Raw genomic sequence first — 14,419 nt, forward strand, 5'->3', positions numbered from 1 at the left:
GAAAAACAAAATTTATCTTATAAAAGCGAAAAGAAATTAATTAATTAACGACTGGCCTGGCATTTAACGCTGTCATCCAGTCGCCGCTCGGCTCGCTCCTCTCTAAGAAGGCGAAACTCCTCAATAGTCATTCGGAGAACCATCTCCAAGCTCGGAGTCGGTTCCTCCGTACGCACACAAGCTCTCTTTCTTGCTGAGACAACCCGTCTCCCCGACGCTCCTTCCTGTCCCACCTCCGTCACTGTTTCCTTTCCTTTCGACTCCGCTTGACGCTCCGCCATGTTCTTTCTTATTCCGATCTCGGACGAGCCTCCAAAAATGTCACACTCGCGGCGGGTTCACTCGCGTCAAGAAAGGAAGAACAGTTTGGGAAAAGAACACAAATTTTATTACGCACAAAGCTCAGGAGCATTAACAAGAACTTTCACAATTAATTATTATTATTCGCAATTATAATCCGCGTCCGGCTCAAATTCATGCGCCGTACCACTGACTCTCTCGCTACAACAACCCCTTGGCGACCGCTTGACAACCGCGGTAAAGAACAATCTTCACGTTGGAAATCGGATAGCGTCGAGCGGAACATCGCTTGGTCGTAACAATATATATATTTTATATATATATATTTGACATTTTTCTTTTTCTGCATGAAAAAGCATTTAAAAATCTGTAAAAAATCTTCACAGGATAATTTTTTAAATTTTAATTCTTTACGCTGTCATTTCAAAGAAATACTTCATTATCAGGGTTCAAAAATTCTTCTGACTGTCACTTCTACCAATTTTTTATTTTTTATATTTTTATTGTTTAAAACATATATTTGGATGCACTGAAAAGAATAAAATTGAAATAAGTAGCTAACTGAAACTTAATGTATATGTATAATGATCGAGAACTTGTATAACTATTCTTATTCTTATCATTATTCAGTAAATTCATTTAAATCATTCATTTAAAGTTTGATTTCCACGTACGAGTTGCTCTTTGCATAGTTCAATAAGAAGTATACATGTAATAATCGTTTTTCATTATTCGTTCTTTTAATTCAGACATTATATGCAGTATATTGTTTTGTGGCCGCGCGCGCACGTGTGTGTGTGTGTGTGTGTGTGTGTGTGTGTGTGTGTGTGTGTGTGTGTGTGTGTGTGTGTGTGTGTGTGAGAGAGAGAGAATGAGAGTGAGTCGTAGCAGCAAGGATGGTGTATACGTGATTGGAGAACAAGAATGTTGCTTAATGCATGCGTGAATGCTTTCTCGGCCTATCCCTCATGCAGGTGCTCATCTCTATGGCTTCGATTCTTCGGACAGCTGTATGATAGGTCAGTGCTGTATTCAGAAGAAGCAAAGCGGAAGGTGCAGCAACCAATATAGTGCAAGCAATTAGAGCAGTGATAGCGCACTTAATACTAAGGTCGCAAAGGATAGGGTGCAGAGGGCACGCATAATAACCGATACTTGTGAGTAGGATTAAACACAGTCCATGTTGGCTTTATTCAAACTTGGTATAGCGGTGAAAATAATTTGCACGATCCACGTGAGCAAGCTCACACTGGTAGAGTGGACCTCATCCTCTCGGCTAAGAGCGCGCTTGAGCCTTTCACGGCGTTTTTGGCGTGCGCCTCGTCGGTATCGAGTCGTTGGTTTCCATGAAACCAGGTCGTACGGATCCGTTTGGGTGGCCGAGTTCTCGAAGAAGAACCTTCTAACGTGAGTGGCTAGTTTTTACGTGGCTCGATTTATATAGTCGTCACTTCTTTTGTTTGTTATTGTTCCGATCTAAAGACCTACCGGGCATCGGAGAACACTCTCTCTCGCGTGGCATCCCGGATGGTATTGTCAACCTTTGCGGGTTGTCTTCAGAAGAGGAAGTCGAGCTAAACAGCTCTAAGTATCTCCTTTTGAGACACTGAGCGGCCTTCCTTCCTCGAAATCGTCGTGTAATAAAGGATAAATCCATAGACCGGTTTCCGGTTGACGGACGGGTAGCGTCGACAATAAGTCCCGGTGGTCCTCTCTCGTGGATGATCGCTCCATTGGATACGGCGTTAGTAGCCGTGAGAGCTCTGCTTCCGCTATCTGCATCGGCCGATAGAAACGGCGTTTGTGGCACAACGATTTGTCGTCGTGAGTCGACTGAAGTGGAGTCACTGGTCGCGGGGATTCTGTGATGACGGCCGACCGTAGCGGCATTGTCGGTCGTGAGAGTTCTGCTTTGTCGGCCAATAGAAACGGCGTCTGTGGCTGCGACGATTCGTCATTGTAAGTGGACTAGAGTGGAGGTTCGACGATCACCGTAGCGGTGTCGTCGGCGCAGTTCGGCGCCGTCAATTGAGTGAAGCGGCGACGTCGGTCGATGAGTGGTCGCCCGGATTGTTGCGCGGCGTTGTCGACTGCGGAGAGGAGTCCGCCGGGGAGAGATGCTCGCCCGGAAACGGGTGGATTGTGTGTGCGCCCTGAGGAAAGAAGTTGCGACCTGAGAGCGGTCGGTAACGCTGGCTTGGTCAGTCGTGTATATCCTGACTAGGCTAGAGTGGACCTCGGTTCAATCCTCGTTGAGCGGTGCCCACTGCTGCTCTTATATAGTTCGAGTGATGAAAGTTAGACACGAGAAAGTATTTAAGGTTCGCGCCACCTAGTGGCGGTCGCGCAAGTTATGGCGCCTGGTAGGCCCGTGCTACGCCGTGTGTTATGGCGCGATTGAATATCAGTGGCCGCCACAGTTTCATTGCAACATTGTAAAAGAAAATGAATGAGCGTAAATCTTTTTTGCAATTGTCTGAGAGACAGAAACGTAGGCGACTAGTAATTGTAGCACATGTTGACAAAGTTATTTTTTTATCTGAGATCAATGTAACACACCATAACATTGATAACGTTGAAAGTTATAGTATCGAAGACGAATTCGTCACGGACGAATCTGAAAATGAAAGTATTACAGAGACATTTGTAAGTTGTTCTTCACAAGAAAGAATGGATCAGATAGAAGTTAACTATGTTACTATGATATAGATGAGGAAGATATTTTTGATATTGGTAACGAAGAAAATTTGGCTGCAAAACTGCAATTAGGCATTTTCATTTGTAATAAGTGGAATATGCGGCTTTATCGGCTTTGCTGATAATAATAAAAATTTATTTATCTATGGAACAATTACCGAAGGATGCGCGCACTTTATTGTGCACTACTTGAAAGACTGTAACACGAAAAGTTATACCGGGAAAATTTTTTCATTATGGTTTATTAAGAGGCATTACAGATGAATTGAGAAGCCATGCGTATTATTCGAAAATTCTCGATAAAATTTATATAAACATTGAAATTGATGGATTACATATAACGAAAAGTTGAAGAAGTCAGTTATGGCCTATTCTTGGGCGAATCAGTAATACAGTTATCAAATGAAATCTATTTGTCATAAATGCTTTTATTTATATATTTTTAATGCATTATAGAATAGAACGAAAAACACGAACATTTTTGGATTGTTGAGTGTGCAGATAATCTTTGTTCTTTCGTATTACGACGCACGCACGCACGCACGCACGCACGCACGCACGCACGCACGCACGAATATAAATCAAGAGAGAACTAAGAATCTTATAAATCCTATAAAAATAAAAATCAAATTTATGAGAAATTAAAAAATAAAGAGAGGTAATAAAAATGAAAATTTCAATCCCGAAATCCCTGGAGGGGGAATTTCTAAACTTCTTCTGAAAATCTAGAAATTGCAGAGGGAAGTTTTCGCACTTCTTTAGCAATTTTCACCTCTGTCGATTACGAGGAGGGAAATTACCAAACTACGTAATTCGACACAATCCAATCTTGAGAGTGGAAAATATGAAACTACCTCAAAAATTAATTCTGGAATTGTAGAGAAAAATTTCTGTACTCCTCTGGCAATTTCCAGCTCCGTCGATTGCGAGGAGGGAAGTTACCAAACCTCACTATGTAATTCGACATAATCCTATCCAGAGAAAATTAAAAATAAAAATTCCTCACTTCATTTAAAAACTGTTAAATTTCTGAGAATTGGATTGTTTTCAAGAGAAAGAAATAATGAAATAAAAACCTCTCAAATTACAATCGGCCGTCTTGATCTACAATGCGTATCGTTAAATCTGTAATGTTCCGTGCGATGATCGGAAGGTAAATGATTTGCGTCGGCGTTTCCGATATTTTATATCCTGGTGGCACGCTCTGTGAAAACTCATGTATCGTATGTACACACTTGTCGTTGCTGTACGCACCAGCGGTCATATTGCATTCTATGCATAATATTTAATGCATAATATTTAATGCATGAAAATAATTTTTTCTATGCAATAATATTTACGCTGACAATATTTATCGATACATCTGCGATTCGTGCCATTGTTGCGGCTCCAGTATGCAATTCGACGAAAATCCAAGCAGCGATCCAATGTTGTCAGATTTAACGAAATTTATTCAATAAGCGCACTTAATCTCGCTCTTTGTCGTATTGCTATTAGTTCGAATAATCAGTGAATACTCGTTCCCTTCATCTTCTCTTTCGCATCTTCTTTTTCACAACATCGTTGAGGATATTGTTGTAATATTACACGTTTTAAATATCTATTTATGTCATGCAGTTCGTACGGTCCTTCGGGAATGACAATCTTTTTGTCGTCTTTGTCAAAGTAAAATTTGTTATTAAACAATGTTACATTCGGTATCGCGTAGTACATTTCAAAATCTGCCAGACCAAGTTCGTAATCACCATCGCTCAAATCTATGGCTAGAAAGTAGCTTACCGAGAGCAGACTATTCTTACCAGTCAACGTAAACGTTAGTGACATTTGATCGAATACTGATTTTATATATAACGCAATGTCGGTTCTTAAATTGATTATCAACTCCTCTCAGAAACTGCAGGCATAATTATCCACAATTGCTTTGATTATACCGTTGATATGCTGTGCGATTATACTCGATGTATGTCTTTTCTAAATATCGTACCAATTCTTTCGGTGGTCGAAGATTGCCAAAACTATCAAAATATAATAAATAGCTCGATCTCTTCTCTTTGCATATCCAATCCTACCCAATCCTACCCAATGAATACCTGATCCCTCAGCATTATCCAAATTCAAGATACCACTCTTCAATGTATTCCTGTAGGTAAGGTAGTACGCATAAAAACATCTCTAAAATACGGAATGCGCATACGCGTTGCCAATTGTTGTAGTTGTACATTGGTAGTTATATCTTTAGAAATTTTTAATGTCTGTTTGACGTTTTTTTTTTCTTGAAGAGGCACCTCGTCCACGCTTGTATGGAGCGAGATAAAGTCCATGACCTTTCATAGCACGATTATGATGTTTCAATTCTTCTAGTTGACGTTGCGCAGTTTTGTTATCGTTCACTGCCTTGGCGACTCCCGCCGCTCCACCAACTAATGAACCGAGAACTCCCAACAATGGCAGGATAAGTAGGATACCACTGCGTTTCGCTACTGGAAGTATTCTTTTATTCATTGCTTTCTTCATCGGCTTCTTCTTCATTTTCAAACCCATGCCGATTTTTGTCTTGGCCTTCATGGCCGCCCAGACAGCTGCGGCGGCAGCTCTTTCACCCAGAGTCGAATCTCTCGCAGTGATGCGTTTTCACGCTTTTGCGGCGAGTATATTGTCGGCTACGTGTCGTTTAGCGAGATCGTTGCTTTGTGAGTAAGCTATATCGTGTTCGCGGCACGCAGCATCCAATATATTAATTTCTCGATCGCCTCTAGCCAACCGCTTTCCTAAATGTGTTCCAGAACCGCAAAATTGATATCCGAGGATATGCAATTCGAAAGGAAGCACATTTTTCGCTCGATTTAACAGACCTCTGCCTTTCGCTGACATTCGTCACAATTCTTTATCAACGGTGTCGGACCGTCGATATGTGTGCGTTGCCACGGTTGGTTATAATGTTCGACGCAGCGACGATAGGTTCGAACCTCCAAATCCGTCTTTATATGCTCGGGCAGCTTGTCCCACAAGAGATCTATGCAGTTTTGAAATTCTCATAGTAAAACAACTTTCGGTATATATTGTAACTTTTCGGATGTTATATTGTAAATATCACAGCTATCTGACACGATAAGAAACATTTTGATTATTGAGCGGTTTCGCTCCGTACTCCTCTATAAATAGATCCGCTTTTTCTACACCGTTTTCAGTTATTGTCGTTGTAGGGAGACAAAATGCAATTCGTGCGTACAATCACAGACGATCAGAGTGATTAATTTAGACGACAAAGTACAATTTGAAAGGAAAACACGCAAACATGGAAACATGCTTCCTATTTCTATACGTGGTATCATATGTGGACCGTCAAATTGTGGCAAAACAAACGTGTTGATAAGTTTGCTGGAGAGTCCACACGGTGTGAGCTTTGAAAACGTGTACATATATTCTAAATCGCTGCAGAAATATTGATACTTGGAAAATTTATTAACATCGATAGAAGAAATTGGTTATTTTACATTTTCCAATAATAGCGACGTCATTCCACCGAGCGAAGCGCTTCCGAATTCCATCTTTATCTTTGATGACGTGGCGTGCGACAAGCAAGGTACAGTAAGAGAGTACTTTGCAATGGGCTGTCACGCTGACGTCGATTGCTTCTATCTCTGTCAGACGTATGCAAAAATATCCAAGCATCTTATACGCGACAACGCAAATCTGTTGATTCTATTTAAATAAGATGATACCAATCTAAAACATGTATACAACGATCACGTAAACATTGACATATCCTACGAGGATTTCTGTGAATTGTGTCGCAATTGTTGGCAACAAAAATATGGTTTCGTAGTGATAAACAAAGACAGCACGCTTGCTAATGGACGATACAGAAAAGAATTTAACGATTTTGCGATACTATAATGTTGTTAGTTATTAATGATACGTCGACTAGACAACGTTTACGAACATGGATAATAACGAGGAGATTAGAAATCGCGAGAAAATAGTAAAGCAGATTGCGAAAACGAGCGATTCAATTCGCAAGAAATATCGCGCCTTAAAAACGGGTAAGATAGAAGAGGATATTGCTTTGGAAAGACAGTTCAAACCGATTGTCGAACCTTTGATTCAAATTGTTGAAAATACCGACGGTGAAGAACCTAAGTATAAGATAGAGTCTAACGTGACAAGGGAGACAAAACGAAAACGGTCGCAAAATTTAGATAATTTACTGATAACTTCTACTCCACGAAAACGATCAAACGCTTTATTGGACGTATCAGTGATGACCTCTATTCCGAAGCCTAACGTGACAAGGGAGACAAAACGAAAACGATCGCAAAATTTAGATGATTCACTGATAACTTCTACTCCATGAAAACGATCAAATGCTTTATCGGACGTATCAGTGATGACCTCTGTTCCGATTAATGTCACACATGCAACATCATATGAACAGCCTTCAAACAATATTTTACCTGTCGAAGATGTTTTCGAAACTACTAACGAGTCACTGGTGATGTCTGTTCGACGTCAGTTACAAACCTCGGAAGGTCTAGAAACATTGCAAAATCATTTCGGTCCACTAGGACAAAAGTACATGAGAGCTGTTTTAATCGGAAACAAGGATATAGATAACGTTTATGATGTTTATTTCACCAACGATGGATTGATGCTTGGTGATAAGCGTTTCGAAGCAAAGATGACAATATATTTATAAACGGAATAAGATATTTGAGAACGGAAGGTCTTTACGAGTTAATTTTTAAAAAAGTACCTGACGATGAATTGTACACTGAAGAAAATAAACAGAAATACAAAGATATTTTGCTACTGACAAACGCACATAGACGTAATCATAATATGCTTAATCCAGTTATGGGTAATAAAAGATACAAATACAAGTATGTAATCGCACCCCTTCTACCCCAAAAAGTCGGAAGAAGTATACCACGTGTCATGACATTAAACGATAATGCCATCGATTACGTGCATTGGGATGATTCAAATGAACTTGTAGATCGTCTCCGATTACTCGAGGCTTCGCGCCAAGCTGGACACAACGCTCACGACAACGAGATACAGTCAATTATCGAGGAACTTGTTGAAGCTGATCTCATTATAAATTGAACCGCGTGTCAAGGAAATGAGTCATTTAACAAGTGTCGAAATGCCAATCAACAAGTTTGGGACATCACTTGGAAGAAGCGGAGCGGAACCATACTACCAATGGAGTGGATTAGTCAGAAATTACGTGCACGATAACGCTCTTTGCGTGGTCGCAGCCGACTTTGATGCAAAATCACGCAAAATTCGACGTGTAGCGTTACCGGTAGATGATGGCGACGTTGTAAACAAACGGTACGTGGAACATAGTGTACAAATTTTGAAGGATCGACAGAACAAAATCGAGAAAAAATTGATTGCGTTCCAAAAGGACGTGCAGATTATTTTAAACGAGCTTCGACAAATGATGATTACTCATCGCACCGAGAGTACGTAGATAAGAATATACACCAAATTTTGTGTTATTTGCGTGATGTTCGAGAAGAAGAAAAATTCTGAAAAGCAGCGGCTAGTGGAGGAACTGCACGCTCCGGCGGGAAGAAATTTTCCACGTGTCATAGTACGCGGGTACGATGACCTATGGCAGGCAGATGTAGTCGAAATGTGATCTTATACGCGATTCAACAAAGGTTACCACTATATCCTCACTATTATCGATGTGCTGAGCAAGCACGCATGGGCCGTATCGCTCAAGACCAAGAATGGAGACGAAGTTGCAAGAGCGATCGGAAAGATAATTCGAGACGATGGAAGATGTCCGAAAAATTTGCAGATAGAGGAAAGGAATTTTATAATGCAAATGTACAAAAAGTCATAAAGAGGCACGATATTAATCACTATTCGACATATTCTGTAATGAAAGCATCAATCGTCGAACGGTTCAATCACACGTTGAAAAATGACATGTGGAAGATATTTACTCATAATGGCAATGATTATATAGATGGCTCGACTTGTTATCACGTCTCGTCTCGGCGTATAATACGCGAAAGCATCGAACTATCGGTATGCGATTCATCGATGTTACCCCCGCAATCGCAGACAAACTCTTGACCACAGTGTATAATCAAATAAAAATTGCTGTACCCGCACGATTCAAAGTAGACGATTCGGTACATGTGAGTAAATTCAAGATTATACAATATTTGAAAAAGGTTATACGCCAAATTGGATCACGAAGGTATTTAAGATCATCAAAGTTCAGAAAATTAATCCCGTGACATATCTATTGCAAGATTCATGTGGAAAATCAATCGCTGGAGGATTCTACGAATACGAATTGCATCGCGTTGTAAACCCCGACGTGTATCTCGTTGAAAAAGTATTAGGCAAAAGGAGAAACGAGGTTTATGTTAAATGATTGGGATTTGATAATTCGCACAATTCATAGATATACAAAAATAACGTGTTGTAAAATAAGTTTAATACAAGTTCTTTATATATGTATTACAATTTATAGAAGTATTTATAGAAGTAAATGAATTTTTATTTACAATATATATTATACAAAACAAATGAGTTTTTTATTTACAAGATATATATTATAATGGTATTTTATAATGTCCCCATGACAATGTGTCGGTATAATGTATCGCTTATCACGTACGGACTTAGAGCAATTTTTTTGTTTTCGGATATCGTATATATACTTTATGCAATTTTAATCTTATACAAGACTGCTGTCGTGTCATTTCAGTCTCGTCTCGCAAACACTGTGCGTAAATCAAATGTTATCGATTTTATTACTACGTTACTCTTGACGCCTTTGACTTTTTTCATATCATTTGTTCCATCAACACGCAAGGCGTACATTTTTGCTCTAAGCCCTACAAATTCAGTCATAATTGCACCATTGTTTTCGTCCTTCATCAAATCTAGTATCTTTTTATTAGCAAGTGAAATACCGTATACATTATCAACCACGTAATCACTCGTGTCGAATCTTTTAATATCACGTTTCATGATATCGTATATACGTCGTCGCACGATGTGATAAATTAAACTGTCGGTATCCGTGTACATTACTTTACATTTCTCGCCATACAATGGTGACATGTAATCATAATTCATACAAACATGTCTTTGATATGTCGAGGATGCACATACCTATAGATTGGTTTGTCGAACTTCACCTCGAGTTTACGCAATTCGATCACTATCAAGTTCTCTGAAAAAACGCTTCGATTGTGGAAATTTGGTTTCGCGATCATTGCCTCCACGCCATATCTTCCCTTCCATTTTGTTAAAAGTTTAAGGTCAACATGACCGCGTTGTTCATCAATTTATATAAATTTTTCTCGAAATCATTTTTAGCGAGTGTTCTAAATTTCGTATTGAGTTCGATATACTCTCGGAGCCATGAAGATTGCGAAAATTGCAATACGCGATGTATTTTTGTAATGCGAAGACGGTGATGAATACATTGCTGTAGGTTGCGATAATATATGACGTAACGTTTCTTATCGTACAAGATTGCGAGGAATCCTGTCGCTTACGAGTGGTTTATCGCGCGTTGGACAAAATAGTAAGTTAATGTGCGCGTCGTGAAGATGTTCTGGGTATTCCAAATCTACCTCGAGAATGTAACCGATAGGCGAATGTGATGTTGCGTTTACCTTAAAATTGGACACGTCGATGATCCATCGAAAATTTGCGTAAGGCAATGATTGACACATTGCTCAACCATACAAGTTGTTAACGTCAAAATACATAAGGTACGACAATGGTTTCGATGGGTCGTATGACTGCGTGTACTTGTTGTTAGCTCGCGCGTATCGGTTGGAACATTGACTAGACCACCGCATATATCGCGTTCGATGAATATGACCATGTCGATGTGAGTGAGTTCGAAATTGACGCGAGTATGCTTCAACATTGCGTCCCACGTAAAACCCGGTGGGATATAATAGTACGCAGGATCGAGTCCACTTGCGATGCAACTATCACGAAAATTTTCAAAAATATCAGCCAACAACAAGATGTCAGTCTTGAGATATAAATCGCTGTATTCGCCGAGCATTGGATGGAGAAACGCTGCCGGCATGCGTGTAATCGCTCTCGGACATGGTGTCACTTGTCAATGAACTGTAAAATGATTCGCGTGATGATAAACATAACTCCTCTAACTTTTCGACGCAGTCAATGTACTCGTACGAAAAGATGCGTCAGTAAGTTAAAATCTTGTGTCGACAAATTTTGAAACTCGCATTGCAATATTCGTAGCTTATCTTTACTCAAGAAGGATGCCAGTTTGTCGAGACTGGTATTGAGAAATTTGAATGAATCAATAAATCGTAATTTAACATACTTTTTCTGATTCTGATCTTCATTTTTTCTTCCGTATCTTTGACATTTTTTGTAAACGAAACGTATTTTTCTTTTGTTATCGGAAGTAATTCTATTCATCCTTCATATGCCGTAGTTATTTCCGTAATGATAAAATGCGTGTCATAGCTGGATAAATTGTGAAAAACTACGGGAATGCAATGCGAGTCTTTGTAATTTAAATTACAATTTGAATGCGCGGGACCTCTAAATCGACCGGTTAGATGGCAATGATCGCGTACCCGCGTGTCATCTGGAGCGAATGGTTTTTCGCACAGTACGTGACAGTACGTAGCATTAAATTTTTCCCAATCTTCTCGCGTAAAATCTGCCATAGGGACATTAATCGGACAAAATAGTCTTTACGCGTTGCGCTAAACTTCTGAGTTCCTTGTCAAACCACACGACACAATCCTTATCGCGACGAAACCGATATGTGGATAGTGAATTATCGTATGAGCGTACATAATATCCTATGCTAAATACCCGTGCTGATACGCGTAGCTTGATGTTTTCGAATATCCATTTTCCGTCTTCTTCAGAATTCATTCCAAGTCCACATACACGACAAACTTGTTCTTTCCTGTTATAATTGTTGAAACTGAGCCACTTGTTGTCCTCATTCGGTAATGTGATGACACAGTCGTTCATCTCTGTACAGTCCATGAGATGAGCCTCCAATTTTTCACTCATGCTAAAATAGTGTAAACATCTGCAAGAAACATAATTATTTTAATCCTTTTTTTTAAAACGATTTGTAACACGGTCGCCTCGCTCGACGCTCGGATGGCTCGATCGGCTCGTCGGTGTCCGGATTCGAGAGGAGGGGAGACTCAAGCGTACGCGAACACAGATTGCAGCGAAAAGATCGTTTATTGATAAAAAGATAGATACAGAATGCAGGGCCGGGAGATGCCGCCGGGTAGTGGGCAGCAGGAGGCGAGATGCAAAGCGGAGACGCAAAGCGGTTGACGCAAAGCGCTAGACAGGTGCGGCGTGCGATCGACAACGGCTTAGTTGCTACGGCGCGGTTACAGCTAAGGATCGTAGAATTACCGGCTTATAACTAGCGGACTTAATCTCTATCGCATACACTTACAAGCTAATGTCAGGTGGGACGGTTAGGTATTGTTGGCAGGGCTGAGTGTTACGTCGAGCTTTGTCTTCGCAACGGAAACCGGCGAAACTCGATGGAGCTGAGCGAAACCTCAGCCCGCGGAGTGGTGACAGGAGTCGGCGAAACCCGACAGAGCTAAGCGAAACCTTAGCCCGAGGAGTGGTGACAGGAGTCGGCGAAACCCGACAGAAAACCGGTGAAACCCGGCAGAATCAAGCGAAACCTTGGCTCCAAGAAGTAGTAGATACTGGTCAGGTCGATGTCAGGAGTCGGATCGCAGGATGGGATCTGATCCCATGTCTCGGCCGGCCGGGCTTATATACCCGGCCGGCGTTCCCCATTGTGCGCCGTCGATCCGGCGGTGGGGAGTCGGTATCGCGTGGGGCACCGTGAGAGATAGCGTGAGCGAGACGGCGCGTGCGGCGTACAGGCAAGCGAGTGCGACAGCGCGAGCAGTGTGCGTGCAGGACAGGTAGCGCAGGATAATAAGCCAAGCATATATCTATTTATATATATATTTGTTACAAGTAACGGCCCCGCCATTACAGAGTATAAAATATTTCTCAACTTATTAAAATATGTATACTTACCGGTCACAAAAAAATTTCCTGTGTTCTTTTTTGTTGAGTTGCGAGCTTATGAGGCGGGACAGATTCTTGATCCATACGAAATGTCTCGCGTTATCATCCCGCGGATCCTGCACGTATAGCAGATTGACAGGCTTTTCCTTCTTCGTATTGATAAGATGTATCGAAAGGATCGAAAGTTCTTTCTTCTTTTCGATGCAGTATACATTTATGGATATGTTGTTGAGAAATTCAAACTTTTTGGTCATCGGAAGCTCAATTTTGAAAATTGAGTACCGACGTATAATGTGGATACGAGGATTCTCCTCTGTTTCTTTCAATTGGATGCAGAGCCGCGACCACTGACCATGCAAAACACGCATTGTTCGTAGACTGTACGTTGATCACCGCTCTCTTCATCATAATTTCCCGCAGTAACTGAATGTAACATCCTGCATGCAGAGGATTGTTTGTTTATATTAACAGTCAAATTGAGTATACGCGATAATGCTCACCCGCTATCGCGTTCCTGAAATTTTTCCAGGGATGTCAAAGTAGGCTCAATAACGCGCAACTCGTACTACTCGTGTAAATTGGACGAACGAAAGAGTTCACAATTTCTCGTGTTGACACTTTTATTTGCACGTTTATCATTCACAACAAATTCATCGTTATATACTGTATTCACCTTGATATTGTTATGTTTCTGCATGATTTTGCATACGCTCAAACACAATGTCCATTGCATCCTCGAGAAATTGGCGAAGTTCGATGTGCTTCGTATTAATGACCGCACCAGTCAAAACACGGCTTCAAACGCCGTATTAATCTTGCGCTATCTGAGGCCTGCGCTATATCCAGCAGTCTCAAATAAGAAGGGAGAGTGTGCGTCACGGCGGGGCCCGAGCACGAACCAGTCGTGAAAACTCGCAATTATTTTGCGAAAAAATATCACCTCAGCCAGGAATCGAATCTGGATCTCCTGTTTACCGGGCAGGCATCTTATCCCTTCGACTACCGAGGCATGTGATGATATTTATCGCAAATAACGTGTCTAAACATATTATTCTAAAATAACACGTCAACAATACAATGATACACATATATATTAGGCGTACAAAAAAGTTCTGAGCTTTAGATTTCATACAACCGAAATAACAATTTAAATTTTATATATCTTCCCGTCCTTTTGCGATTTTAAAGCGTTGACATTTGGCCTTCTAAAGTGTCATACGGTTCGGCGTTTGATGCACATAACCTCAAAAATCAGTAGTGTTCACGATGGCAATAACAAAAGAGCATATTCGATTTTCCATCCACTTCGCGTTTCATCTGAAGAAAAATGCTGCTGAAGCCACTGCAATGATTTGTG

At 40.7% G+C, this 14,419-nt stretch overlaps 1 long non-coding RNA gene and 1 pseudogene across 1 annotated transcript in view; one reads left to right on the forward strand and one right to left on the reverse strand.

The window, feature by feature from the left end:
- Positions 1-14,419, reverse strand: part of LOC148936460 (uncharacterized) — a 275,063-nt gene that overhangs the window by 80,241 nt on the left and 180,403 nt on the right. The window lies entirely within an intron of this gene.
- On the forward strand, positions 6,805-8,537 carry LOC148936464 (uncharacterized; annotated as a pseudogene).

Source organism: Pogonomyrmex barbatus, unplaced genomic scaffold (assembly GCF_055798465.1).
Source record: "Pogonomyrmex barbatus isolate J1 unplaced genomic scaffold, ASM5579846v1 scaffold21, whole genome shotgun sequence".
Taxonomy (NCBI): domain Eukaryota; kingdom Metazoa; phylum Arthropoda; class Insecta; order Hymenoptera; family Formicidae; genus Pogonomyrmex; species Pogonomyrmex barbatus.